Source organism: Hylaeus volcanicus, chromosome 4 (assembly GCF_026283585.1).
Source record: "Hylaeus volcanicus isolate JK05 chromosome 4, UHH_iyHylVolc1.0_haploid, whole genome shotgun sequence".
NCBI classification, from domain to species: domain Eukaryota; kingdom Metazoa; phylum Arthropoda; class Insecta; order Hymenoptera; family Colletidae; genus Hylaeus; species Hylaeus volcanicus.
Genome location: NC_071979.1, coordinates 24,918,299 through 24,943,632, shown reverse-complemented (window position 1 = coordinate 24,943,632; position 25,334 = coordinate 24,918,299). Strand labels below are relative to the sequence as shown.

Here is a 25,334-nt window from a genome sequence, read left to right as displayed (position 1 = left end):
AACTTTCACTTCACTTTTCTGTACTTTTACCCTCGCAATCGATACATCCTACCGTAATTAGTTGTAAATAAATCGCATTGTACCCGAGAATGACCTAGCACAGCTCGTTAGCCGAAATTGCATCGTGTCGTTTATTTTATTATTCGTTGCTTGAAATTTTTTCTCTAAATGAGAATTTCGCCAGTCTCTGGTACCAGCCGAACGAGATCAATCAGCTGATTGCCTCGGCCGAACTGAACGCGCCCAAGATAATGCACGAAAGCAGCGATCCGCTTTCGGGCTGCAGTGAATGGCCAATTACGAAATGAAAAGGTTGAAAAAAACAGTGAATTGAAATCCTCGTGGAATTGGAAACTATGGAATCTAACGTTTTCCGTGGTAGTCAGTTTTGCGAGCTCGAAAAATTCACGAATCCGGATTAATTACCTTCGATGCCTCGTCTTTCGTGTTGTCTTCTTTGCTTCCTTAGCGAAACGTCTTTCTTTTTCTTCCCTTTTTCGTTCGAGTTTATTCCAAAATAGATGTGCAAAGTTCTGTTTCTGTTTGTGAAAAATTTATGAAAATTGTATACGCTACATATTTTGTAACTTTTATCTTCGTCCTAACGATACAAATTTACGATGTCCAGCTCAGAATTTTATTATTTTCGTCAGTACCCGAAGATAAAATAACAAATCATCCCAACGAACTAGCCAAGATGGTAAACCAAGCGCCAACAACGAGAAGACTAAAGAGACAAAAGCCAACTGATCTACAAAAGTAAATGATGAAATGTAATTATTAAGAATAAAATTTGCTGATTGGATCCAAGAGCTAGTTCCAAAAATTTCTATCAATGAAAAAAAAGAGTACTCGGTATTAGAATCGTAAAATATCTATCGATCGCAAATGTGTCAAGCAGTATTCTCGTCACTCACATATTTCTCTTTGACTTTCTTTGGAAAAACTAAAATTAGTGGGTAAATTGTCGACGTATTAGCATGTGACCTGAACGATATTTGGGCCCATAGAGGATTAAGTAATTGTTCGCTGTAATATTTCACTGTTACGCCAATGCATTCCAATTGTCACTCGCTCTCGTCACTCTTATATTTTTCTTTGGCTTTCTTTATCACGCGGTGGACTTTTGATGCGAGCCGCGGGGCCAATAACAAATATACGTATATCTCGAAGCGAATCTGATTCGACGGCAACTTAACGCGGTCGGTCTGTACGGCTACATGGAAGATCCCGCGTAGCTCCATTCGGCAACAAGAGGCTTTTCATCCAAGTTCGATGAACCGTTCCTTCGCGATGACCAGGGAATCATCGAATCCTCTCGTGGAATCGATAACCGCATCCATTAGCAACGATCGCGGGGTCTTCGAAAAAAAGGGGGGTCCGAGGAGCCCAGCCACCGTTTAAAATTTCATCCCCGACCACCCCGCCGCGAATTCCACCCCATCGGCTGCCTAACCCTTCCCTCCTTCCTCGACCCTCCGTCGACATTGATCCAATAATTAGTATACCTGCTAGCGAGCAAGCAGGGGGATCCGTCGAGGTTCTTCGATGGAATACTTGTAACCGTTTGCCCGGACTTTTCATGCCCCTTTTTCCACCCTCGTTGCTTTCCTTACCGACGACGCTTAATTGCTCGACGTTCATTGCCTCTCAAAGCGATCGAGGAACCGTCGTCCCGTTTCGAAGACTTCTCCCTGGCCAATCAGCGTTCGATGCTGAGCGTTCACCCGCCCTCCACCCTCCCTCGCACGACTGAAACGCGGAACAACGTCGCGAACCTCGAGGGGTTACCCCGGTACACGGAAAACGTCGAGTCCCTTAGCGATTCGTTTGAATTTTTTCCAAGGACGGGTCCCCTTTGAATTTTCCCCGCCCGACGAGGAACGTCGCGGAAAACGCACGAAAGGAATCCAAGGCGACGGAATTTCATTACGGAAATGGAAGCAGATTAGAACTGTTGCGGCGGCCGACGTCGTCGGTGGCGTCAGGGCGTATCCGAGTCTTCGCGAGGACGCTCCGGCGTTTATTAAGCGATACAGGACGAACGAGATCCGGAGTATCCTTTTCGGAAGTCCTCCTTGCGAGAACCCTTTACGATCCACGGTATAAGTCGGTTTTTCGTTGCCGCGAGTTCCTCGAGGACCGTGTCCCGCGAGTTTCCAGGACGAGCTCGTAGCGTATTTTCGTTCCATCCGTAATTTGAAATGTAGAGTAGCGCGTTTCCCTTATTAACAAGCTGTACAATTGACAAGGATCGATGAAACGGCGTTACGCAATCTCATTGTCCGTTTGCGGAGCGAATTGCGTAACCCTGGTTATGAAAACGGTTCGCTGTTCGGTAGCCGAGAAGTAACGCGTAGAACGAATACTTTTTTGGTTGCAATAGAAACGCCGAAAAACAGGAAAAAGGTCGAGACGAGATTGCGCGAATTAACGTTCGAATTTTAAGCGTACCACGTAGACCCCGAAGACCCCCTTAATAAACTACCGCAACCGTCTGCCGGGGGAAATTCTCGACTAATCCGCGTAAAATAGGGCTGACCTCGTTGTCGCCATTCCTCCCTCCGTAATTCCCCTCGTAATTGCGCCGAATTTGATGAAAATCCCTCGAAAATAGGTGACGACGTTTCCCACCTCCACCCCGATCCTTCATTCCCGAACTCTCCTCCTCAGCCCTGTCCGTGGGGTGCGTAACTTTCGAGTAGTTTCTAATTAATGACTGATTGGCAGCTCAGCGTTCTACCCCTGACTACGGTCTCCTTTTTCACCCCCTTTGTTCCACAAATCCGTCTGCCCCTTTAGCGTCCTTCACCCTTTCCCGTCACCTCTCGCGCACTCCCACGCCTAACATCCTCGCTTTCTCCTCTTTCTTCCCGCGTCTGGCTTTCTCCCTTAGACACCGCCGAGCTTCTCCTCCCGTCTCTCCTTTTTTTCGTTCGGCCCCCCCAACCCCAGCCCCCACCGAACCCATCATTCGACATCGATTAATTCGTTCCGTTTCCAAGCAGGCGCATCCTGCTCCGCTCTTCTTTGGGCGTCGCGGCGAAATCTTGCGGCTGAACCTCGGCCCGTATTGCTCGGAAGATTTCTCTTTTTTAATCAAAAATACCCTTGCCTCCGGAGAAGGCAACTTTAAACGCGATTGGCAACAACTCGCGGGGTTAAACAACGGAAGAGTCGAGAACTGTGCCACGAGGGAGCCGCTCTCGAATCCTTTTCTTGTATTAACCCTTCCAGACCTGGCGTCCACAATCGAGGACACGTTATTTAATGAGACTTATGCGTTACTGATACTATCGTTTAGGGCGAATGTCCATATTTTTCCACACGAAGAAAGACCAGTTTTCCTCCAAAAGTACACTATTAGGACTTTTTTGTTTATTTTTTTCATACTAATTTTAGTCCAAGTTAACCCTAAAAATGACAAAAAAAAAATAATTCAGGTTCGAAAGGATTAACCCTCAAGGCTGGATTACGTCTGGGTTAAATTTAAGAGCTCGATAACGATTCTTTTTTTGGTAAAAAGTACCGATTTCTCCGAGGGTGAACCATCAACGTTTCGATATTTGAACCTTTCACCCCGCAAGTCGATTAATTCCACGTTTTGAAAAATCTGAAATTTAAGTGTCAAAGCACTTGGTATAGTCTTTTTACTTATAGTTAACTTATTATAGTTAACTTTCCAGAATAATAACGATTATTACCAATAAACTGCAAAATTTGTTTGGCCATCGTTATAATAAATAATTTATTTCAGAGGCCATTTTGATCACAATTCTCAACTTTTTCTTTTATGGAGTTAATCGTTTCGTGCAATGAATGCGGCTCATTTGTTACTCGTTGACAATTAGAGATGTTTGCGCGGGTCTAGCCTGCGATCGTCGTTCCCCATCGACGCCGTGAAACCTGCAACCGGAACGCAAGGAACGTCGAACGCAAAGATCGTGGTGCAGTCCAGGCGCCAGCCACCCTCGAGTTCGGTAATCTAACCCTTTCCATCTCATTGGCGTCGTCTCTTTTCATTTTCAATAGTGACATTACCAAATTGTCTATTGTTCCTACATCCAAGCAAGCTTTACAGCTTCTTATATTCAACTTTATCAAGGAACAACCGGTCAAACGTGATTAATTTAAATTAACTGCAAAAGGGTTAACAAGTTTAACTTGAAAAATCATGGCAGCCCCATAAATAACCTCTTTGTCTATCGAAGACATTTATTTCCAAGTATACGTTTGTATAAATATATATATAAATATATAATTTGTATAATAAATATATACATGTATAAGCTTATTCATAAACATATTTGTACTGAAAAATTCATTTGATAATATCGAACTATTATTTAATTTAGTTAAACTTCTTCAATAGACATAGCGGACACGAATATTTATAGGACCGACTGTATATGTCCCAAGTCTTACCCGGTATCGAATTTCTAATTTTTGTTCTATGGAAGTATGTAAAAGTACGAGATGTATTTGTTGGGAGGAAATCGCCTTTCTTAACTCGACCCTTAATAAATAATTCTGGAGCCGATCGATCGAGGCTCGTTACAAACAGACGGGCCATCGAGTGGTTGGTGGAAACGAGATCCCTTAAACGTTTCATTACGGCAATTTGAAAGAAAGACGAGCAACGACGGATCGCTTCGAGAGGAAGTAATTAACGTTGTAGCGGCCAGTGGTCCGTGAAAGCCTCGTTTCCCTGAGACGAAGCCCATCGGATCTTTTACAGCACTAAAAATCATGTCTGAACGATAATTTCTTTCACATTTTGAAAAATCACTCGACGAGAAGCACGTTGAATTCACGAGAGACGAGTGAAACTTTGCTCGAACGATAGACAATGAAAGAAATGAAACGAAGTAATCATACTCGTGACATTTGTGAGATAAAATAATCAAACTTTTATTCACATTTTTATTTCTTTTTTTTTCTTTCTTTTTTTTCAAAATTTGTATCTAAAGGAGTGTATCGCTCGTCTCCGATTCAAAATGGGGCGACGGGATGATGAATCCACCCTGGATGCGATCCCGAACCCTCGCGTACCGCGTAGGCAGCGATCCCGGCTCGTAAAGCGCGCTTCAATCCCGTAAACCACAAGGAAGCACGAGTAACCGCGATTTCCGTTTGAATTTATTTACCTCACAGACGCGCAACCTCTCGAAGAATAAACCCCCTTCGGTGAAAGGGAAAGGGCGCGCGCTCTGGAAAGACAACTCGACCAGGTTGGCAATAAAACCGAATTTGAAATTCTCCAATGAATTATGCGGACCTTTTGCCGCGTGCCGCGGCGGTCGAGGTAAATGCAACCCCCTTTCTGGCCACGGTGTATTCAGAGGATCATAGAAATACGGAACCAATGCGTGCAATGCGTATATCGCTTGCTCTTTCTCTCGATAAACATCTCCCTTCATCTGTAACGCGATCTTTGTCGTGCGCGGGGCTCTTTCTTTGCGTCGTTCTCCGTCGGACGAAGGCAGAAGAGGGCAGAGAGAGAAACGTAGCGAGCGATCAAATAAAAGCCCGTGTTTTCCCCGATATTGAACCCTAAGCTAAGCCTAACCTGCCCCAACCTCCGCCTACCGCAACGTGGCCTGGCGTACAGCGCGTAGGGGAGTGTAGAAGGAGGAAGAGAAGGGGGGCTGGAGGAAGAGGAACTCGTTGGGAGGGAGGGGAGTAGGTGTGCGGGGGTGGCAGGTAGGGGGAAGCCACCCCAACTGCGGTCGTTGACCCCACGCACACCCCCAGTCCAGCCCGAACCCACCCCTCAGGGCCGACGACACTGGTGCCGTCTCACGGAAAAGTATTGCACTCGCATTGCAACCCCCTTTCAGAACCGTCCCTCTGTCTCCTCGCTTCTCTGCCCGCCCCCGCCGCGCCGCACCGCGTCGCCCTTCTTCTCCCTTTTTCTTCCCGTCTCTTCGTCTTTCCTTCTTCCACTTCGCCCTCCGCCTCTCCCTCCCTCTCCGTCCTTCCTCCCTCTCGTCCTCGAGCTTTTTTCACCGGGCCACCCACCCGATCCTTGGGGTTCCCCTGTCCCAGGATAACGACTCGACGAGAGGAGGAACGTCAGGTGAGCCGGACCTACCCGTTAATCTTTCATCGTTCCGACTAATTTTTTCACGACGACGCAGAGCACGGTCCGGGTGCCACCAAGGCCTCGCGACACCAACGGCAGCGGGGCACTTTACTCCGTATTGCTATTTTGGGAATTCCCGCCAACTTTGCCGCGTTTTTTTTTTTCTTTATTTTATTCTCGACTTTGTTCTCCCGCGTTATTGTACCGCATCGTGTCTCGTACTTCATTCCTTTCTCTTTTCGCGAGAAAGAGAACGAGTTGTTTCAAATAAAAATTTTGCAAAGTAACCCGGGAGCAAACACGTGGTCGGGTCTGGATTGCGCGTAACCTAAGCAGTGATCGAAAGCGAGGACAAGAACGTAGGAAGAAAGCGTAACGATCGCGTTTTGGTAATTAGTTTCGTCGCTGGTATTCGACCGGGAGGAAAAAAGCAGTTCTAATTGTAGCGATAGTAATTGTTTCGTAGAAATTTGAAAAAAGTTGACCGGTGAACGTGGACGTTGTCGCCGATGCGTGAAGGAATGGGGTTCCCGTAACGCATACCTGTACGTGAGAAACGGAGAACGGAAACTGTTATCGGAGAGGACAGCAAGGATCGCCAAAGCAAAAGTGATCGGACCGCTCGAGGTTCCGTTTTGAAAAATTCTGTGCGAGCCAACTGTTCGCGCGTCGAGCTTGATACGAAACAACTCGGCGTGCGTGGAGGTTAGGGTGAATCTTAGTAAATCTTTGTTCGAAGTCAAAGTCGTTTCAAGGGGATCCCGACGCGCAGGGGCATTTATCGCGGCAGCGACGCGGGGTCGTCGCCGCGGATCCCCCGCTAGTCTCCATTAATGCAACAGTTTATGTCGGCGGCTACAAACGCCCCTGCGCCCCGGGATTTTTTATGGGGAGATCGGGAAAAGTTGAATGAACGATATCAAAGGGTGCCGTTACGAAAATTCACGAGCGAAGCGCCGTTACGCCACGCCGAAGGGAAAAAAAAAATGTTGCTCGTCGATGCGCGTGCATTTACGTCGCGTAATAAAGTGAAACATAGCGATTCAATGACCATCATCGGGGAAAAGCGTATTGAAAAAGGGGGGGATGCTATTCGAAAGCCTTGAAAAATGAAAATTTACACTCCCGCCCCGTACCAGGGTGGCTCCCGAGCGTTGCCAGCTTTTAACCGTCCGACGGCGAGTGATTCCGCGTTTCGGGGGGGGGGGTCGGGTCACTCGCGACCCAACGGTCAGAATTTCTCATTTACAGTTCCAGATACGTTAACACGCCGTTGACCGGCAATTTTACTTAGAACCGATTCCATGTCACCGGCTATTATTTCGTAGTCGAATGTGAAATTGAAACAATTTAAATAAACTCCGATAAACTGTATAAACATCAAAAAAGTCTATCGTTAGAAGAGAATAAAAATCCGATACGACTAAACACGATGAACAAACCTTTTGCAATATTCTGTATCGCCCTGGATTTCATAAATTGAAATAGATAATCCAAGCACAAACACAAGTTTACTCGTGACCGGTCGACAATGTATTAAAAGACAACCAACGATACAGTTTATCGGTTTCGATAAATAAAGTGCGAGAATATACGAAAAAGAACAACTAACAATTCAAAAATGACCCAATCTTCGCGAAGACTCGCGGGAGGCCGTGTCCCGTCATCTTGGAAACTCTCCTTCACCCTCTGACGCACCCTCTTTGCCAACCTTCGTGGTGTTTGGCCAATTTGCGGACAGGGACGCGTATCGCGTGCGACGAATCGTTGAAACGAATGTTAAACATCGGCCGTTGGCTTGCAGCTATCGATCCCGACCCACCTAAAAGCGGTTTCTCCGTCCCCTGAGCGTATTGTTCCAGACGCCAGAGCGCGTTAAGGCTGATGATTTTAAAAAATTGGAAGATTTGACCCACCCCCCTCTCCCGTGAATTGATAGAAAGGGCCTATAAAAATAACGCGGAAGAGGAGTAACGCGAACTTCCACTATACAGAGCTAGTGTACAGTAAAAGCGGGAATAGTGTTTTCTTCTCTATCAGTTTTCGCAACGTTTGTGTTGTACAGGGTGTCCCGTAACTGGTGGTACAAACGAGTAGGGGGTGAATCGAAGATGTAGAATCAAATTTGAGTGTGTGCGTGCACTTGGATTAGCTTCAGCTCGACGGATTTCATTGTAGATCACCTGGCCGTTCTTGTTCGTAAATGTTATCAATGGATCGATGAACAGATTTCCAGAATTCGTCTAATTTATGAATTGTTGAAAGTGATGTCCGAAACTGTGCTCTCCTTATTCGAACCGAAGCTAAATCAAGTACACGCGTACTCGACAAATTTTCAAACTCATGTTTTTTTTTTCAAAAATAAAGCGTCATATGACAAAATTTTGTTCCACACATTCGATTCAATTTTTCACGTAGAGTCACCCCCTACTCGCTTGTACCACCCGAGTACGGGACACCCTGTATTTTCCTTCGATACAAAAGCCATTGGCTTCTCTTTCAAAAAATATATTTCGTAACGCAAAAGATTTTATTCGTGATAAATTCGACGCTCCTCTTCCCCCCAAAAAGTTGCCGACCGCCTTAAGCCTCGTTCCAACCGAGACTGCGTGTCCTAATGCTTGCTAGCGGATCGAAGAATTCCTAGAGGCCCTCGAAGTCGAAGGCGGTCTACCGATCGAATCGTTGCGATCGTTTTCACGCGAAGGCGACGAGGAACAAAGCGCGCGTCCGCCTCGCCTCGGCACCGCGAGGAAGAGAGGATTATCAATGGCGTACTAGAAAAGTTCGTCGAGGAAAAGTTTTATTGTCTAGAGCCATGGCCGATTTGTTATCCAACCGTGCGGATGCCTACGCGGCGCTTTTGCTTCCGGGTTAGGGCTCTGCAGGGTGTTGTTCAACGACCTGTATCGGTACACCTTTTTTTTTCTACGCGGCATCGACGCGCACCGGGGACGGTCTTTTTCTTCGTCGGCAATCAAGAACTCATCCGGAGCGAGTCGGCTGGCTCTTCCAGATTGCAGGCGTCGCACGACAGGTGCACGTTTCTCCAAATCGCTTCCGTAACCAGTGTAGCTGCCGCGGGGGTGCATATCCCTGCGTCGAAAAAGAAAAAATGCAACACCCCTCGACGCTCCCCTGTCTCGTCGCTCGCAAATGTCTACGCCCGAATTGCATACTACGTACGACGCTCGTCTCTCTCCCTTTGTTCCCCACCCCCACCCCCCCCCACCCCATTGCGGGAATTTATTTTCACGGTTGTTATCGAATGTAATCAGGGGGAGGGGGAGAGGCATGTTATTATTTGTCAGAATTCGACGAGCGCGACAAAAATCGTGGACGTTTTCGCGAAGCGTTTTCGTTCGAAGAAAGTTATCGTGGAGTTTCATCGGCAGCGTGAATCGGAAGCGTTCTGCGTGACGGTACAACCGGTGGTTAAAAAACGATTGCGATCTCGAAAATCGAAGTTTCCCCCTTTTTTTTCCCGAGGAAAACAAGCTCGAGGGCAAAAACGGAATCGCGAATATCGCGGTCGATATCTGTTTAAAGTTGACAAGAGACACTAGTAGCGTTTCAACGAGAAAATATTCGCTGTTCAGCGTAAGGGGAAAATTGTATTTAATCGGGAAAAACCCGTTCGTTTGGTTATTCTATCGTAGAATTAACAAATTCGCGACCGCTGACGCGAGTTCGCGTCATTTCGAATTCTATTCCTGGTTTCTGTAACATATTTACAACGTTGATGTTTCAAAACATGTTTTGTAATTTTTATCTTCGGCTCGCCGATACAAATTTGTAACGTCCAGCTTCAGAGTTTCACTATTTCCGAATATGATAACTCGTTATCACGTAGTTCCAATGTATCGAAAATATGCGTAATATCGATAGGGTGGAATTTCCACGAAACGAAATAATATTCGTTTCGAAGCGTTTTGGTGAAAGGCGAAGCGAGCTTTTTCCTCGGGGTCGTTCGCCTGTCTCTAAAAGACGCGTACGAGCCAGAGAAATTCACGCGAAACGTGTGCGACTCACGGAGAGACGACCCACCCTAAATTTGCGTGTCTCGAGCAGTGCGGGCCGCCTCCTTCTCCCCTGAAACTTTCAACCCTCGGAGGATAACCCGCACTGACCTACCCCTACTACGTGATTTATGTACGAGCGGCGTACGTAGACGCAGGGGCGTCGAGACCCCTCTTTCCTTCTTAGCCCTTTCGAGAACCACTTGTCCCGCCGGGGAGAGGGTTGAAAAATTTCTCCCGCGATTATACCCACGACGCGACGACACACATTTTTCGGCGGAGAGCAACCCTCGTTTTCATCGACTTCGACTTTTCGCGACTATTTTCACCGCGATATCCGTCTTTTTCTAAATTTATTTATTTACTTCTTTTCCTAATTTACAGTCAGACCCATACATGCCCTCCATGTCTATCGAAGAAATTTGTTTAAATTAAATGGTAGGTTTCATGTTTCCAAGTATAAGTTTTTCTTTATACTCAATTATAACTCAATTATACTCGTTATACTCAAGTATAAGAGTATAAGAGATTCGAACCCACGATCCTCGGATCCACGGTCGACCGCTTTTACTACACGACTAATTCCGCACCTGCGATTCGTGTTCATGTTTGACTCCTTATTCTTGGGTATGGGGAGCGCGATATTAGAATACGTACCGTGTTTTTAGTCCGAGAGTATCTTCCGTTAATAATAGCAATCTACGATCTTACAAAAAATTAAACCATCCTCGTCCAGAGTTTGTAGGAGTTTCGGAAACAATAGCGTGTCCGGCGAATTGTATTAATTACATTTTTCGCGCGAGCGGTGTCTGGATCGGCACCGTAACGTAGAAACTCGCAGTCCCCTCGCCCCTTTCCCCGAGAGTTTCGGTATAATTACCGACACTGCCCGAGCAATCCCTGGTGATCTGAAATATCCTTCTCTTAACTTTCCCGCTAGGTCCACTTAATTCCGCGGAAGTTAATTAAGAACGCGAGTACCGCTTTAAAGTAGCCAATTTAAATTACTTTTACGAGTCCCTGGGCGCGCACCTGGCCGCCCCGAAATCTATCGAGCGTCCTCCTGGACTCCTCGAGAGACATCCTCCGGCCTCTTCGGCGTTCGCGCTGAAACGGGGACGCGTTTCGATGGTGGATCGATCGATCTACTCGAAATTTCAACTTGCAGCGCACGCGATACCCTGCCACACAATTGTCCCAGGTAATCAATTCCCCCCCCTCGGCGTTCCCTCCTCAACATCAACTAAATCGAATCCCCCTCGGCGCGAACAACCCTCCCCAGACCAGACGTTCACCCGGAGCAGGCTGAAAAAGCGCGATGCGATCGAGAGTCTTTTTCTTAAAGCACGCAATCTCGCCTCGCGACGGCTACGAATATCTGAATCCGATCGGAGGAACACGTCTCCGCTTCCCAATTCTTAATCTCTTCTATCCGCTCCTCGATCTCCCTTCACCTGTCCCCTCCTGTACCCGTCGAGGCGCATCCACCAATTCTTTATTTGCATACGCTTTGCACATTTTCGAGATAGCAATTCCGCGCAGCACAAGTTCCATTTCTCGTTCGAACCCTATCGAGCCCTGTTAATTCCGGAGAGGCTGTCCCCGTCACAGAATTCGTGACAGATTTCGCTTAGGCACCCGCTAGCGGAGGAATAAACCGCAGCTCTCGGGATACCTTCGGCTTAATATGGCGGCGGGTGGTACGTCGCGACCCCCTTTGCTCCGCGAGGAGGATGCGTGCGCTTATTCGCCCGCGATGCACGGTCACCTACCTCCTCCACCTTTTCGGGGCCTCCTCTCCGCGCGCGCCTTTATTCGCGCCACTAAATTACTAGCAGCGGCCTGCGAAATTGCTTTCCTACGTAAAAGAAAACCGTGGTCCGCCCCCTCGCGGTCGATACCGACCCGAAAAAGGGGAAGGTCGCATGCGTCTACGCGCGAGTCCTCGTTCGCCTCGCGTTACGCACCTGCCGTAGCTGGGGGAAAAAAAACCACCCCCGGAAGAAAGGAGCCGATACGACAGCGTCGCGCGAGTTTCCGCCGAGCCTCCTTCGGTTCGCTTCCTGTCCCTCTGAAACGCTACCCCCAAACGCACGCTCGACGAAAAATGTTTTTATTTAAGTGGGCGAATATTAATAGTCATTTCGCACTCCTCTTTCTGAAAAATATGGAACGCTTCACGATTTTCTGTATCGTTTCTCAATCTCCTGTGTATCGTTCCAATTTTAGTATACGTACTGCCGAAGCAACTACCGACGAAAAACGATCCATCGCCGAGACTTGAATTCAACCCTCAACGGACGCGTGTCACCTCCCACGTAATAATTGTGGTAGAAAAACGTATCGACGCGTATTCTACGTCTATCGATGGAAGAGATCGATTCGAGATCGAGGATCGACGGATGGACGGGGCGGAAATCGATCGTTCCAGGGGAGTTTTCGAAATCGCGGAGGCGAACCGTGGAACGCGGTCGACAAGAGCGGGACAAAAGCCGACGAGAGGGGGAATTACGATTCCGTGTATTTCGAGAGCAACAAGTACTTACAGTCCCTTTGTGGAGCACGCTACGGCTGGAGAGACATCGAAGGGAGCGGAGAACAAAGTTGCAACGAGCGCGCAACTCGGGAACTCGCGATCGCGTACTATATAATTCACGAGTGGCGGTCGTTTAGGCGCGGATCGGACGGTGGCAATGGTTTTTTACCATCTGGCAATTCGTAAAACAAAAACACACCGCGCGCCGTTGGCTTTTCGAACAAACTTACAGGACGACGCGACGTCGTCGACGAGCGTCGTCGTTGTCGTAACCCATTCCCCGAAGCGAATTTCGCTAATGAGTTTTGTTAAGGGACTTTTAATGAGGGCCGATGTTCTCGCGACGCTCAAAAATGTATCTTGCCTCGGCGAGCCGTCCCGGAAAAATTCGACGGTTCTCAAGTAATCCCCGGCCGAGATTGCCCGCCACGCGACCAGCCAGGGATAATTAAAGCGGCGAAAGGTTCGAGCCTCCGTTACTCCTAACGACGCAATCGCTGCTAATGTCCACGGTACGTGGATCCGAAGCTAAACGACCCCGAACCTTTTCGCAGATTTTAACCCTTGGACGCGTTTGTCTTCGACCGACCCTCCAACGCGTCGATTATTTTTTTTTTTTAACGCACGATATAAGTTTCACGTATCCTTATAAAAATTCGGCGTTTGAGAACGACGATAGAAATCGATGGGAAATCGAGCATCCCCGATGCAGAGTCTTGTTTTTATCAATGAGTGGTGATAGTAGTACACCATGCGAGAGAAGGTGTTACACCTGGGGTATAGTTAGCCATGGCGCTATCAGGCACCGGGACCTCAGGTCCCACTTACCAACATGCACGAGGTGGGAAAATGTGTTGTTAGAATCATGGGGTGGGGTTGGAACAGGACTGTTCGACTGAAAATGAGGATGGATGGGAAAATTTGTGAAAAAGCCATCATAATTACTAGAGGGGTTGAGAGAAATGATGATCCAGTTGGGTGAGACGGAGCATCCCCGATGTAGAGTCGCGTGCACGATAGCGAGGAGACGTCCGGCGCAAAGTCGCGTAGCTGACTCGTTCCCTCTTGTTCGTGTCTTCCTCGTCTTCTATTTTTTTCCGTGTCTCGTAGTACAGGCATCCTCGTGTCCGGAGCATCTGCGCGTCCACGAACAACGCCGTTCGTCCGTGGATGCATCTCCATCGTGAAATTGATCAGCCCCCGTCCGACGTTCCCCGGAGAACAACCCCGGAAACTTGGCGTATCGCGTACATCGGAAGCGAGCTGCCCCTGCTGCTGCCCTCCTCTCCACAGGACAGAAGGACGGAGGGAAAGGAGGCAAAGAAAACGAGCCAGGCTGGCGGCTGGGCGGCGGAACAGGGGTTGGGGGGATGGCCGTTGTCGGCGATAGCAACGGCCACCGTAGCCGTGGCGGTCCTCGCGGAAAATTCATCCCTCAAGAAAATACAGGCAATAACCTCCGGATCCTCATCGGTGGCGCACGGCTGGCGACGTGGGAGGAGGACGGGGGATGAGAGGAAGAGGAGGACGAGGAGAAGGGGAGGAATGCGAGGGCACGGGGATCGGAGGTAAAGGTGGATGGGACAAGGAGATGGGTGGGGTGGTAGGGTTTGGGGGGGTGGCAGGGCAAAGACGTTGCTGCGTAGGAGATCGGAGTGTTGCGGGAGCAGGACGGGAGAGGAGGGGGTTGGGGAAGGGGCCAGCGAAGGAAGGAGAGCGAAGCCGTCGGGCGTCTAGGCGCGGGCTGGGCGGCGGAGGAAAAGGTGAAGGTGGAGAACTCGGAAGGGGCGGTGGGTTAAAGGTAGCGGGCCAGAGCCTCACTTTATTTTTATGCAGTTATTGATCTCCGTAGAACCCGACACCCGCCGTGCCCACCCTTCTTTCTCCACCTCCTCCTACGCCACCTCCTCGGCCTCAACCTCCTGCCGCCGCGCCTCTTGCCGCCTTCCGCCGACCGAGCCACCCTCTCGCCCTTCGCGAGAGCTAGCCTGCCGGCGAGTAACTAGCTTATCAAAAAATGGGCGTTGCCGCCTCTCACTGTCTCGTTCGCTCTCCTTTTCTCGCCGCCACCCTCGCCCGCTGGCCCCCGTCTCGCCCTCTCTCAAACTTTCTCTTTCTCTCCTCCGCGCCGCTCGTAACCCGTGTCTCCGTCTTATCCACCAACGGCTAGGGCGAGGTCTCCTTTCCTCTGCTTCCAGGGAGCAGGGCACTTTCTCGTCCCCCTCGTTCGTCTCCGGAGCGTGTCTTTCATTGTGGCCCGCACACCTGCCACCGAGCGGGGGTGTCCCTCTTTCGCCGCGGCGACGCCGTGTAACGGCGAAATTCTTACTTGGATAATAATTTCGAATCGCGAATAAAAGATGAACAACCGTTTATACGGATCTCGTTATCCCCCGAGCACGCCCCGGGAGCCTGGAACGCGTCGTTGCCTGACACGGATTCCCTTTTTTCGAATAAAATCACGGCATTTTTAAATCGCTGCTCGTGAAATTAAAAATGGAAGAAAAATTCGGGAGAATCGAATAGAACGAAATTTTTTGCGAATAAAAATTAATTTACAGAATGGACGAATATTTTCTAAACAATCGGGGCGTTACATCGGAACAAAGGTTCTTATTTCTGCCTTATTAAAAGTCTACCAGTCGATTTGAATAAATGTCGAGGATGAATTGGGATGTTTTGCTCGTCAGCTATAGTTGGAACAAAATTTTGCCTATCTCCAGAGTAGCAGGTTCCGCGATCCCTCGTCTTTTGATGGGACGAGCGACTCCCGCCGACGCGGACGAAATAAGATATCGGCGAGCGTAGGGCGCGAGGGTGAGAGTCGTCGGGGGAGGACGCGGCGGCGAAAAAGGGGCGAAAGAGGAACGAGAGGGTCGGGAACCAGAGAAGATAGCGGTATCCTACGTTGCCCAGCCAACAGTCCGCCGAACCATCTTCCCATTTCCTCCCAGGGTGTGTCCCCGTGCTTCTCGATTTAGGGTAGGTTCAGGACCGAACCCATCGCTCTTTGTCCGTTCCCCCTCCGTTTTCGAGATTCGCGCTTCCCTCTTCGCCCGCTGGCCCTGGCTCCGCGAGGACACTCATTCTCATTTTTAGAAATGTCCTGTTGGTGCGGTAGTATGAAATTAGCCGTTCATTGCACAAATCGATTAACTCCCTCAAACAAAAACTTGCGAAATACGATGAAATGGCCTCCGAAATAAATTATTCATTATTCGATGGACAAGAAAATTTCGTCGTTCGATGATGTTAATCTTTATTATTCGGGAAAGTTATTACAAATATAACAAGTTATGGCTATACCAAGAGCCTTGACACTAAGTTTAAGGTCTTTTCAAAAAGTGGAGTCGATCGATTTGCGCAGTGAACGGCTGAAATATTGCAATTGGTATACACAAAAGTGTTCCATTGACTCGACGGTCTGTAATCTATAGATGCGTAGTATCAATTTCTGGTACAATTCGAAAATTGTCAATACCTCCAGGACCCTAGACGGAAGTGGCCCGCGGTCTATAGCCCTCCAAGCTCTGTCGTAGACGTTGTTGTCGTTCTCCCTCGAAGACTAGGTACACCAATGTTTACCAGTACACGTTCACGGTCCAGCGTGCGTAACATCGGTCGGCTGCGCTTATACGCGACGAACCCGATCGATCTCCGTGCCCCGTCCCACGGGGAGTCGCGCTCTCCAACCCTCTCGGTCCTTAATTACGCGAGAGGGAGGAGGTACTCTTTTTTTCCTCGTTGTCGAGTCCATCGCGGTACTTATCTGACTGCGCAACCGAATGTTCGAGACCATCGGATGAAGTCGTAACGACGTAGCAAATTAAACACTAATTTCTACAAGGTTTAGCAATATTATTACAACATTCAAAGATGAAAGCCTGGCCCTTGGAAGAACGCTCGAAGCTCAGACTCGCCGAGAAACGAAACTTGTTTCCATGGGTGGAAGGATTAAAAAAGGTTTGCTCAACAGGTCGTTGAAGTCTAATATATCTTCCTCCTAAGCTAAGTTTGTTCCACCTTTATAAAACGAATATATCTCGCAAAGGGATTTGGATTCCCATTTCAAGATTTACTGGAAAATCTATCTGGAAGGTGGAAACATACCGAAGAACTTTAGTTACCCCCGTGAACCTCTCCTTTGCCAAACGATATAGATTTCTTACCGACGCTCGAAATGTGCTAATGGGGACGGGTTCGTGCGGGACGTCGTATTCTGAAAGTAGCTCGCGTTGGAACTTGGTCACCGAGGCGATCGTCAGCCTCCAGAGATTTCAGGTGAAAATGAACAATCTCCGAGATTGGTTTCGGAGAACATCGGATCCCTCCGAAGAAAAGGGGAACGGCGAGGTAAGAGAATGCGTTGTTGCCTTCCTCGTCGTTCCTTTATCGTTCGAAAAAGAAGTAACTCGTTGGCTATTCGCGAGTGGATTAACCCGTTCGTCGCCACGTCACCCGGAAACGGAACGACGGGACTTTTCATTAAGGAAATAAAAAAAATAATTCCGAGAGCGAGGCGACAATGCAAATAAATTTGGATAGGATTTGTGAATTTGGCAGGATCAAGAAAATTACATTCTACGACAAATCTTGACTCATCTAACCTTCAACAGTCTCGAGACAAAATCCTAACTTCGTAGAAATTTTCACGTGTTAACCTTTTGCACTCGAGGTCATTTTTTCTGGTATCTTTTAGCAACTCGAGATGCTTTCTTAGCATTCTATTGTCACGAATGCTAAGCTTAGATTGACTTCGAACATGAGATCTCCAATTTGAGATTTGAGAATCAGGTTATCTTTGTCTCAACGACAATTATTCTATCGACACTTCGAGTTCCAAAGAAATGAAACCTAAAGAAAACTGAGAGTCACCTCTCGAGTGCAAAGGGTTAATATCCGAGCTAAACATCGAGCAGGGGTACGAAACTTGTTATAATTGTTGAGCGAGGTTACGCGCCGAAGGTTTAAGGATAAAGAAACACTCGTCCGGTAGTTTTCGGGGATCTTTGGTGGGAAAGTGCAAGCTCGTAGATAGAGTCGCGACGCATGGGTGCGCGGTGAACCGAGTCGAGGTGGTACGTGTGTCGGGGAGAGGAGTGTGGATGCCAGCGGGTATCTATCGCATCTTCTATCGCAACAGATGCCTGTTGCAACGCGGCCCGGGCGACGGTGGCACGTTTTTGGCCGTCCTGCGCGGAGTGCCTGGGTCTTTTTCCCCGCTCTCAGCTCCTTTCCCTTCGGGAAACGCTTTTCGCCCTTTTTACCACGTGATCGGACATTGACCCTTCGCTGGCGTGGCCGAGGGGTGGAAAACACGGGGTCTACGACGAGAAGGGACGAGACGGATGTTTCGCGTTCCTTTTTATCGATTGCGCGTACCGTTACTTTCAGATTCCGGGACGCTCCTCTCGTTATCGCCCACCGTAACAGTCGATCGAGCCAGTTACCTTCGAGCCGGCCTTGCGTCGTTGCCTCCTCCGACGACACCTGCGAGGAACATCGTAAACGAACCCCCGAAGAGACAATTCCCTCGAAAATATAACGCCACCTCGTCAACCCCGATAGTATACCACGTACTTTTCTCTTCCCGTCCCTCTGTTTAAAACCGTGATTAGACCAATTTATTCTCAAATGCGTACAAGAAGAAAGCAGTGGTTCGTCGTTCCCTTCGCTGCTCGTCACCGCGCGTATTTTCCAAGGATTGAAAACCCGAGAGCCGGGCATCGACGCGTTACGCTCGGAACGGCTCGCAAACCGACACGGTTCGTTTCCACGATATTCGTGTTACTGTCAAAACACCGTTCGTTACGTCCGTTCCGTGTTATAATCGAAGTATACGGGTGCATGTGGGCGCAACGATAAAGCAAAATATTTACCGAGAGCTCGCCGCTGGAAGAGCTAATTAAATAGACCACGATTTACGGGAGAGCCTTGCTATTTTCGCGTCGTTTTTCGCGACGCATAAAATCGACCGGTGTCGAAGCGCGGCGACGCATCGCGGCGGAACACTTTTCGTTTAATTAAATCGTATAACGGGCCCCCGAGACGCGTAAAAATACATCACGCCCGTTATTCCCCCCTCCGCTTCTGTCGCGCGTCTTTCAAAATAGCGCCGCGTCGTAGCTTCTAATCTGTTATCGGGCGTAATTTATTTTTAACGTCGGCTCGACGTTGCAGCGCGACGATGAAAATCGGTTGGCTCGTTGGTAGTTTTATTCGTGCGATATTCAGATTAGTCGTGTTCGCTACACATTGAAAACATGGGCTTGGAAATTATTCGACATTTTCGCAACATTTTGCCGAAACTCGACATTGGATGGACATTGGACTCGGGGATGACAATGATAATCTGTGCGAAGAATCATAGCGGTCACCTTTTTCGTTCTTCGTTACATTGGTAGTTGGACTGCCTGAATTATGCGAACAACTGTCACCGTTGACAGTTGAAATGACCGGTGTCATTGTCCAGTGTGGTAAGCATGAGTCCTACGCATGAATTATATCCGTAACTTTTTTATCCATTGAATAAACAGTCCGTGCGTCCAACTGAAAATATATCGTTGTTTTTATTTTTTTTTGTTCGGCAATCATACTATATATAAAATAAGTTACCACAAATATATGTTTTTCAAAATAACCATATTAGAACATTTGTAAGAAATTTTTCATTAAACAAAATATCATAATTGCAGCTTCCAGCGAAGTATAGCTCCCTAGCTACTTATTTTCGTCCGCGGCAAAAGTGTTAACTGTGACCTCGTGTCATATTACACAATCCCGAAACCTTGTTCCGGCAACAAATTATAATCAAATTTGAGTGAATCGATACACGAAGGTGTCGGTTCATTTGGATAAAAATGACGACAACGATGACGAACCTTTGCTACCCAAGCTATCTCCTCTGTGTTACATCCTATGTAACGTGGTAATAATGTCCACGATGCGCACCTTCAAGGTCTCTTCGTCCCAAAGTAGAAGTAGCATTTTCCTTAGGCCCTATAGTGTTACCTACACGTCAGTGACTATCGGATACGAAATCGACGCGACGCTCGCCGAGTCTGTTGAACGTTGTTGGTTAAAAATTGCCCAACTATCCCCAATACACCGTGCACACGATAAAATTGCATCGACCGCCCAATCGTTGGCCGGAAGATAGGCGTGGACGTCGCGAAAAAAGCTGGCAGCCCATGCGTGGAAAATTGTCCGAGTGGAATTGTCTCTCCGCTCGTGGCGAGGGAGGGAAACGGGTCGGGAAGGAGAGGGAAGTTGAAGGGAAAGAGAAACAAGCAACGAACATGACAAACAGACTGACGTGTACTCGCTGAAAGCATGAAAGGATAAACGAATAAAACTAGTATATTAAGGACGATAAATCTGTTTTTCTTCTCGTTTTTCCCCCTCATCGAGTAATTAAAAGTGCTCGTCCAACGGGGATTAAACGCAAACCGTACGAAGTCCTGCAACGCCGTTGATAGAAAAACGTCGGCTTTGTTTCGCTAAAATGGTAATTAAACCGTAGCGGGGACAAACGAAGCGGCCGGAACGTCGGACAATGCTATTTTGGCGCGTACCCCGGGAAAGAACTTGAAAACGCAACATTACTCGTGTAATGTACCCGGTGCCGTCCCGTACGGTTAAATAGTTCCCGCTAAAGCAAATATCTTCGTTCGAATCAAAGCTGCGCGTCCTCTGAGCCCCGCTCCATTCGGACATCGCGTCCGTTGGACCTTGCTCCGAGACCACTATGCAACGGATGGTCGTGGCAGAGTAAAACGATGAGATGACGGATTAAAATTCGTATTTTTTAGAAATTATTGCTAGTTCGAAATAAAACAAATAAACGGTTCGAGCAACTGTGGTTAGTAGCAGCCTCGGTCGGAATAATCCTTTTCTGGGCTCTCGATAGTCGTCGACAGGTCGCAGATCTTTTTCCTAGTTAGCACTTAGCGCCGGTGAAAATCTGCTCTGCGCATTATGTAGAACGCTGTACACCTGTTGTGCCAGTATTCCTCCGAGGACGGACGGGGATCCACTCGACGAGCTAAGTAAGCACAACATTCCTGCCGCGCTTCTTGGGGTAACGAAAGCGCGGCGGAAACGCGGAATGCCAGCCAAGTAGCTGGGATAGAACGGGACCGATTCGGCTGGAAAGTTACGGGGTTGCATCAAATTACGACGATAATTACGCGTATTAAAATTCATTGCCCGTCGGAGCACATTTTCTACAATTTGCACGAGTTCCCTTCGGTGCCGTTTGTTTTTCCACGGTCTCCCAACGAAATTGATTCCGCCGTAAGTGCGCGCTCGCAACTGCACGGAACGATTAGAGTCAACCATAGTTCCGACTCTGGTATCAAGATCTCGACGATAGCGTTAGCGCAATTGTTAACCCTGAGATCCCCACCGAGGATACAAACCCAGCGCAAATTGCATTGTATTTATTTATCTATTTGATACCGGACGCTTCCATTTAAGACCTATCTATACGGAATACGCATCTAGATATACAACCATTACGAGATGATCAACAGTACGAAATACAGTTTAAAAGTAGAACAATAAAAGCGATCGACGATGTCGACGGTGTACGCGGCGACGTAGTCGACGAGAACATGCGAGGGACGACGATGGGCCGATCGAGGCCAAAAACAAAAGGTGGTGACTCCAACGGTCGTCACTAGAGATGGCGTGAACTGCTACTTTTGAATCACTCGTGATTCAATCACGTTCATTCTCAATCACGATGATTTTTCGCAGTGATTTGTGATTCTTCGTGATCGCTTCTCTGATTGGTACAGAACATTCTTTTCACTTTTTACGAATTATTTTGTTCTTAGATTATATATGTATTATAATATGGTCTGAAAGCAATGTTAATATAATTTTAATACAATTTAAATTTGACTCATTTGCAACTTCTTGAATTTCCGCTAAGGAGAGACAGCGAAACACTAACGATAACAATTATCATAAACCGCTTCCGAAACGCCATCTTACGGATCACGGTCGTGATCGAAGTTTAATCACGACTGCGCTCGTGATCGTGTGATCACCGTGAAATATCACTCTTAGTGATTTTTCACGCCATCCCTAGTCGTCACCACTAGTGATGGGCAAAACCCTAGGCTTCGAATAAATCTGAAGTTTGCCGACATGTTTGTCTCGTTTCCTTCTTTGGGAAATGTTCGAAAGAGGAAATGAGACAAACATGTCGCCAAACTTCAGATTTATTCGAAACCTAGGGTTTTGCCCATCACTGGTCACCACCGTAGCGGAGCAGTCTGGTGTCGGATCGCTAAGAGTGACAACGTCTAACAACAAGTTTCACCAAAAATGATGTACCAACCGAGCCGAGTCTTTTTCTAATCGTCCCGCCAAAAGAGCTGCCGCCTACGAAAATATTCTCGCGTTAGAGGGGTTGGTCGCGCGAAAGTGCAAATAACAGCAACAACAAAAAAAGAAATTCGGGGGAAACGAGATTATAGGCGCGAGCCACCCGCGTCGTTATGTACGTAAGATACCCGAACGTCGTCGACACGGTGCAGTGTTATCATAACCTAGTAACGCCAAATATTGATTTTGACACGTACACGTGACGGCCCGCTAGACGTAGTATATAAACGCCGCTGGTGAGAGGGAGAAACAGCGAGAGACGCACGCGGCGACATTTAAGCGTGCATATATTTGTGTTCTCACACATCTATCGAGGTTCTGTCGTTAGATAGGCGAGCAAGTGTATGCAGCGTGTTCAGCCACGTGGGGGAAGCACGCACACCAAACACGAGTGCTTCACACACGTGATGCAAGAAATCATTCCGGTGCCTGTCGATTCACGCACGCCGCGGCATTAGTGTGCACGCGTCAAATTCATGCGTCTACATACGTACACCTACGCGCGTCGATGCATTATTTTGCATTCGGTACTCGATTAAATAGCGAAGGATACTTGGATAGTTACGTTACGTTTCAGTTGTTCGTTACTATACGAAATTAGTATATCTGTTTTTACAAATCTTACGATATACGTACCTATTTTAGACGTTCCTAAACAATTCATTTTTTCCGAAGGTTTTTTGAGGAATTTATGATGTTTATATATTTTTTTTTCAGATATAAAACTGGCTTATCGTCGTGACTTTACACGTTGAAAAAAATATACGCGGTGTTGGAATTGTAAATAAAAAATCTTGGTTCAATTCGTATTCGTTTGAATCATTCGTGTGATCTTTGTCGGCTGATTTATAGCGAATAAATCGTTTCCATTCAGCTCTCGAGACGATGTTTCACATTCGGTTAGTAAGTACGTCATCGTACACGCCACGTAAAAGGAGGTCATGGTACAACGAAATAGCAATGATAACACTACTGTAAGTCCTGTCCCAACACACCGTGTTCCATAACATAAATTCATAGAAAATAAGCACACTCGTGTTGAGAGCGACATCTGTGTCATTTTCGCCAAGCTTCACGACTTTTGAATATTCTTTGTTATCTACGGTGCAGATTCCGTTACCTATGGTGTTCTGTTACTTACATAACTGTATGCAATGCATCGTAACTGCAATACCAACTTCGGGTAAGATGCAATCTCCAAAGGTAAAGTTAACGAATTCAAGTATGTAAAAAATTAAAGTATGCATTGTACGTTGGACTACTAACAATTTAACAATTCGATACCTAATATTGAAAACAAATTTTCAATCGATTCACGATAGAAACTACAACACTCCTGTGATATTGCAGCAGTATAAGAGTTCAAGATTTATTGCTTTCAAATATCTAGGTACTCGGATATTTGGATTGTGACTTGTCGCTAAACATAACGAAGTATAAATATGTTTTTTACGAACACTATTCCGTTACATATTCGAACATGTGTCGACTCGATTAGAATTCCCCGCCATTTTGGTTATGTTACTTTTGTTGGCTGAGTAAACGGTAGTACGCGTCGAACCGCTAGATGGCGCGACGAGTCCAACTGGCGTCTGAAAATATCAATATTTCCGAGACAAGTCAACGACTGTATTCTTCCTTATGTACGTTAAAAAAAAAAAAACATTGCTTGATACGTCATTAAAAAAAGTGTCTATAATACCTAAAGGATTATTTGGTATTCTCTAGTCGTTATGGATCAAAAAATTTTTCGTCGCGAAAATAACGATGTCGATGCACCGGAAGTGACTCGGATTGAGAGGGAAAATCATATATTTTTAGCTAAATTTCATAATATTGCTGATTTATATACAAAAATGTCACATTTCTATACATAATATTTGCGTAGAGCGATCGTAGCGTTGCGTACCGACAATGAGGAGTCGAATGCCATGAAATAGAGCATGTAATCGTTGACGACGAACCAAGGACTCTAGGTGAATCCGCGAAAAATGACACCGCCATTTTAAAACGTTCAAACACCCGTGGCGGCACTACGTTTCGACGTGTCATCAGTAAATATATTTACCAGGTCGAAATAAAAGAAAGTAAATACACAAATCGACTCGTAAAAATTTTCAAAATATTTTGGTGAAGTTACTAAAATAAATTTATATGAAATTTTACCGAGAAATTCGTCTTGCAATGAACCTGCCACATTAGGTACAGTCAGCGACAACAGTATTCGCGACAAAAACGCCGTAATTTCTAGCTGGATGCGTCGGATGATAAAATCATGCAAGGCGCTTCCTGAGAAATATTTTCCTCGTAAAAAACTAACACGATTATGTGAATACAGTATCCTTCTACGATCAACGATTAAGAAGTTATGAATTTTCGTCGATCATTTATTGCACTCATCCTTTCGAGCGTGTTGAACGTTACTGTACCACTAAAGCGAGGAAGAAACCGAGTGGTCTGTTCGACAGTCGCGGCCTATTAAAATATCGCACTGATTGGATGCAATTATACATGAATGTATCAATTTTTCGATACGATAAATCCATTTTTGCTACATGTACTTGTGGATATGTCTAGGTAACGATGCAACGCTTGATATCATTCCATTTTATGGCACACGAAATTTCTCGCTTTGTAAACAGAGCAATAGGAATTATTATAGATAAAGATAATGAAGTCGATTTTCTAGACGATACCTACGACGCAGGCCATGAAAATTCTCAATTTCGTCGATAACGTCTCTCTTCGTGCATGTTCTGGTCTCGCAAAGACTGAATTGCAATTAACATTTAATAAACCAGTTTTTTTTGCATGTCTGTAGAATATGTACTGATTGTCATATGATGCGACTATATGCTTGACGCTACGAATCCCGGAGTGGTCGCTTTGTACAGTCCATTCCGATGTAATCGTTGGAAGGATTGGGAAAAATCATATTTCGATCCGTCAAATCGCAATATTACGCATGGGGCGTCATGAGAAACTTGTAGAGAAAAAAAAACTGACCCGATTTGGTGTATATAATATCAGCCTTAAACGTAGGCGAACGACGGTATGGATTATTGAAAATATATATTCTGGAAGAAACAGCGATAGATGTACGAGTCGACTGTACCGTAGACGCCACCGGCAGCCACGAGCGGTCGCTTGCGGTACAGTCGGAATCAGCAGGCTCTCGCGAACGTGTTGGCGGAACAACGAAATTGGATCGTTCGATTGCAAAATTAAGAGAGGGGCGTCATGAGAAACTTGTAGAGAAAAAAAAACTAACACGATTTGGTGTATATAGTATTCGATT

General features: G+C 46.8%; 1 long non-coding RNA gene across 4 annotated transcripts in view; it reads left to right on the top strand.

Moving 5' to 3' along the window:
• LOC128874540 (uncharacterized) overlaps nucleotides 1–25,334 on the top strand; it is a 151,940-nt gene that overhangs the window by 121,635 nt on the left and 4,971 nt on the right. The window contains exon 9 of one of the 4 annotated variants that reach the window (XR_008456665.1): nucleotides 22,754–24,851. The exons of 1 other annotated variant lie outside the window; for it this stretch is intronic. This is a non-coding gene — a long non-coding RNA (uncharacterized LOC128874540). Of the gene's footprint in view, nucleotides 1–653; nucleotides 839–18,034; nucleotides 21,747–22,753; nucleotides 24,852–25,334 lie in introns of those variants that run through there. 2 more of the 4 variants (XR_008456663.1, XR_008456662.1) reach the window with 2 other exon arrangements.